The following is a 5,519-nucleotide window of genomic DNA, read 5'->3' on the forward strand; positions in this document are numbered from 1 at the left end:
TTCAGGTGATTGCAAAAACCTAGAGAAATCCCCAGTCATCCGTATCCCCTCTCATACGGACAGGTGGAGTCCAGACTAGACAACATAATGGTCTATGAGAAATTTACCAGTTTCCTTTCTGATACCCATGATAGATTTATGGCAATCTAGGAACCATGGATTAAGTTATGCCACCCTGGTCTCTCCAGGTACAGTGCACTCCAGATTCCGACTGCCTCCTAAACTCTCTCTCCTCCCTTTCCCTGGTTTATGTCTCTCTTCTCAACAAACTTCTCTCCCCCCCACCTTCATTTCTGTCTGTCTCCCATATCATTGTTGCCTTATTGATATGGGGTATTCCCTCGACTTGTCTTACCGTAGACCACATTGAATGCTATGGATCTTACCAATGAACTTACAGAGGTGGCACCCCTGGGTAACTTACCTCCAGTTGGTTATTCCCCTACTCCTTGTATTTGTTACAACCCCCTTGTCTTTTGATGTGTATGGTTTACTCTGTTATTGAAATGACTGTTGAAATCAATAAAGATTATTGTTAAAGGAATTATGAAAATATAGGTAAATTAGTCAAATACAGCTTATTAGGACAACATCATTTTTACTTATCCTATCCTATACTGTATATGTTTATTGTGTTACTATTATATAGTAAACATGCTTTCTAAGGGCTATTTCAGATGAACATACAGCAATTTTTCAAAAGAAGATCATACATTGGCTTCCATTTCACCTTAGAATCAATTTCAAGCTCCTGTGCTTTGCCTTCAAATCCCTATAAAGTTCTTGTCCCACTTACATTTCTGACCTGGTAAAAAAATACTCCCCCTGCCGCTCTCTCCGCCCCTCCAATGACCTACTAATGGCTTCCTCACTCATAACCTCATCACACGCACAGATACAAGACTTCTCTAGAGCTCGGCTTGCTCCTACTTTCTGCTCATTTAAAAGAGCACTCAAAACCCATTTTTTTAAACTTGCCTACCCACCTTCTTCGTCTTTTGAAATCATCACTACTTCCCACCACTACATAGCTCCCATCCTATTGTGTGTAAATTCCCCCACCTACTAAATTGTAAGCTCTTCGGGGCAGGGTCCTCTCCTTCTGCATCACTGTCTGTATTTGTCTGTCATTTGCAATCCCTATTTAATGTACAGCGCTGCATAAAAGGTTGGCCCTATATAAATCCTGTTTATTAATAATAATTATAATAATAATAATAATATTAACCTGAAGCATGTACTTACGCTCTGATGTTACACTGTGGGGGGTAAATAAAACTCTTGACAAAAATGTTTCCATGTTTTCAAAGTCATATACTGTAAATTTAGATGGCCATATAACAGGTTCCAAATCAATTGGTTGTGGCATCCCAAAGGTTATTTGGAACCTTGTGAGTTCAGAGAAACATGAAACCAGTCATTACATACAATTCACGTGAAAAAATGGTTTTCTTAACTGACCTTAGCAAACCTCTCTTTGTGGTATTTTGTTTTTTGGCCCTACGACACAGAGCTTGTAGTACTGAAAAAAATTAATGATCCTAAAATTTAGATCTAGGCCAAGGCAGAGTCACCAACCATAAAACTGGGAGCTGGGGTCTTCTTGTGGACTGTGCAGACATAAAATGTCAAATTGATAGCTTATTTCTGCAGATTGCATAGGACAGTTGGGATCTCAGAGTGTAATCTTTAGAACTCTGCTGTCAGTGTAACAGCAGCCTTTTATGTATCAGGAGTTCTGTGCTTCTAATAAAAAAAACACAGAAAATAAAGCCCAACTGAGCTTTACAGCATTACCAATCTAAAACATTGTAGTCACAGAAAGTAGGTGGTAGGCAATTGTAGCACCTTAGTTTGTTAACAAAAAACTAAAAATCAAGAGGTTTTAGCAGTGTAAATAGATTCAGAGCTACAAGCAGGCACAGAACGTTATGGATGGCGCGGGTCCTGATCGAGGAAAGGTCCAGCGCAATCGAGGGATCTGCAGGGTTAGTGTGATTTTTCTATTTTTTGGTTTAGTTCTGCTTTAAGACATCCTGGCCCTGGAAGTGGGGGATGTGAGGGAGCCTGGGACTCAGTATTCATCTAGCAATACAGTTCACTACAATAGGGATTTTTTTTACACTTGGAACTGTAATTTACAGATCGCATCGGACTCTGAAATAACTATTATTAATATTATTATTAGCATTATTAAACAGGATTTATATAGCGCCAACATATTACGCAGCGCTGTACATTAATTAGGGATTGCAAATGACAGACTAATACAGACCGTGATACAGGAGGAGAGAACCCTGCCCCGAAGAGGTTACAATCTAGTAGATTATTATGATTTATTTAAAATAGGAATGCTTTTAACAGTGTTTCGTGAATTCAGCCAAAGGGGTCCTTAAAGCCTCTTTCTGACCTTTTTATATATATATATATATATATATATATATATATATATAGATTAGATAGACCTAATCCTGGGGGCAACCTAGGTGTTTACATCTGAATGATTTCACCTCAGGGAGATAATGCTGTGACCCTGCAGAGGAGAGGCCGCTAATTGTGAAAAGGTTTGCACCGTCATTGTGGTGCTCTGTGAGACTGACATGATGAAACCCCAGGATTTACCGCGTGCTGAGGGGGGAACACAAGCAAAGCATTGTGGCGGGAAATGAAGACACAGCCCGGAAAGCATACATGTGAGAGAGGCGCCCACATACGCCGGAGCAAGAGAGCCCATGGTGACTAAAGGGCTGACCGGTGCCCACATTTCCTGCATTGTCATTAGGCTAGAAGCTGTGCGATACCGAATGCAACACAAAGAATGCTATTACGATCGTTGGTAGACTCTAGGTTTACCACACGGGAAGCTGTGCTGCAGAAACAGTACATGGATGTCTCATATAAAATGTGGTAAAAGTTTGCGGCGCAGAGGATTTGAACATTTGTAACGAAACACTTTGTAACTGTATTTTGCAAAAATTAAAAATTGTTTTAGGTTAAAAGAAAAAAAAAAAAAACAGGGCTCGTCCGGGATTTGAACCCGGGACCTCTCGCACCCAAAGCGAGAATCATACCCCTAGACCAACGAGCCTTCGTTAAGAAAGTTTTGGTTTTACTTATAAAGAACTATGAATTCCTTTCATTCCTTACATTAGTATATTAGCGCACGATATTTACTTATATGAGTTGATATTTACTTATATGAGTTGATATTTACTTATATGAGTTGTTTTCACTGGCTGCACTCCATTGTATTAGCAGGTTGGGTTAAATCAGCAGTCGCCAACCTTTTGGACCTCATGGACCTGTACATTTTTTCATTTTAAATCCCGCGGACCATTAATATGAATTTAAAAAAAAAATAATTTGTAAAATAATAATGATAATAACAAATAATGATCTTCCTAATGGTGCCTGACCAGGACTATGGAGGCTGTGATTCATTGATCAGCTCACGGTTAAGTGAAGTGTTACTTTTGGTACTATTATCATTAGTTGCATTATCTTTGGTATTACTATGGAAACACAAAATATAACTATTTGCTTTTTCTAACTCATTATGGTTTTTTTGTCATTCAAATCTAAGACCAAACAAGAAGTGCTAGTTATCTAAGTCAAACTTTTTAATGCCAATAAATATAACAGTTAAAGAAAATACACAGGTAAGGTCATACTTACCTAAAAGAGCATCTGAGAAAAAAAACAAATAAAAAAAACAGATGAGAATGGGTATTCCCGGGGTTGTAATGATGGAAACAATACTGAAGCGAGCGGCTCGGCAGTGGTTGCCTCATACAACTTAAGACCACACTGACGTCACTCTGCGCGCCTCCCTTGTTTTTACGTCTTAGTACATGAATTTAGTGCAATATAAAGGTGAAAATTGTCATTCAGAATATAAAACTTTATTAGAATATTATTTTTGTTTTAATATTAATAAAACATAAAAATTGAAAATAATGTCCACATTTTTCTGTGGACCACCAAAATTTTCTCAAGGACCACTGGTTGGCGACCACTGGGTTAAATAATGGCAATCTAGCACACCAGCACATATGCATTGCTGTGTGTTGTGTGAATGTGTGTGTTTGTACATGTGAGAACAGAGAAGGAGGCCATATATTGTAGGGAATAAAAGACCATGCGCTTTAATCTGAAAGCATCTTCACACATCTAGTAGACAAGAATAAATTACTGAAATCTAGTTTTGTTTGTTATTTTATTGGTTATGGGGTATTGGGATAAAAAGATGGGAGCAAAGCTAGAGCAAATAAAAAAAAAAAAAACACAACAGCTGGGCATTTAACACATATTATATGTAACACACATATATTAACCTCCCTAGCGGTATTCCCGAGTGTGACTCGGGGTGGAAAAAATTGCAAAAAGTGGTAATCCCGAGTCACACTCCGGGTACCTTTGAGGGTCCCTCTTACCTTATCCCCGCGCTCCAGCAGCGATCTCACGATCCCGCTGTGATGGCGGGGCGCTTCTCCGTCGGGGGCGTGGCCGGGCGGGAAATTTAAAAGCAGATTAAATACCGCCCGGGTCCCCACCACCCCGATGCACGCATCTGCAGTTAGATGCGATGCACCATGCAGGATTTCTGCTTGGTGCATCGCATCTAACTGCAGATGCGATCACCAATAGTAAATCCAGAGGGTGATGCCAGCGGAGATGCCTGCTCCCTGCTCGCATCACCCGGAGGCTGATCTCCGGGTGATGCGAGCAGGAGAGTGAGCAGCGGGGACATCATCCCCTACTCCCGGAGACTGATCTCACCCTCCGGGAGTAGGGGATGATGTCCCCGCTGCTCACTCTCCTGCTCGCATCACCCGGAGATCAGCCTCCGGGAGATGCGAGCAGGGGAATGAAATAGGGCGGGGACATCCCCACCGCATCACCCGGCAAGATGTGTGACATCTTCTGGATGATGCGGTGGAGTGATGGATTCTGGGGGCGGGAAATTTAAAAGCAGATTACTATGTAATCTGCTTTTAAATTTTTTTTTAAAGTAAAAACTCATAAAAACATGTAATAAAAGTATAAATACATATTGTAGTGCACCAAGCATCATTGCCCAGTGCCCTGATTTACATTTTGCACGCTATTAGCCCTGACCTTGATCTAACCTTTTAATCACTTCCTGAATTGAAGTAAATTTTTTTTTCTAAAATCTGCATATAATTTATATTATTATTTATCAATAATATTGCACCCTTGTTTGGAAAATTTCAGAAGGAAATTTTGATAAAATTTTTTTTTTGGATAAATTACATTGTTGGGCTAATATTAATAATATTTCGTTATTTTTTATAATAATGATTTATAATTATGTATTATTTTATAAATTATGATTCTAATATAATAAATAAATATAATAATTATACCCGGGAGTTAATCCTAAGAATTACAGGCCCACAATATAAACAAAAATTTCTACGCAAAAAAAATAGGATCACTTTTTGCATCAAAAAAATGACAGAATTAGAACGCTAGGGGGGTTAATAAAACAAATGATC

At 39.1% G+C, this 5,519-nt stretch overlaps 1 non-coding gene across 1 annotated transcript; it reads right to left on the reverse strand.

Moving 5' to 3' along the window:
- Positions 1 to 3,016: 3,016 nt before the first annotated feature.
- On the reverse strand, positions 3,017 to 3,088 carry TRNAP-UGG (transfer RNA proline (anticodon UGG)). The gene has a single exon. It is a non-coding gene; the product is annotated as a tRNA-Pro (tRNA).
- Positions 3,089 to 5,519: the final 2,431 nt, after the last annotated feature.

This window comes from Pyxicephalus adspersus, chromosome 6 (genome assembly GCF_032062135.1).
Source record: "Pyxicephalus adspersus chromosome 6, UCB_Pads_2.0, whole genome shotgun sequence".
In the NCBI taxonomy this organism is placed as follows: Eukaryota; Metazoa; Chordata; class Amphibia; order Anura; family Pyxicephalidae; genus Pyxicephalus; species Pyxicephalus adspersus.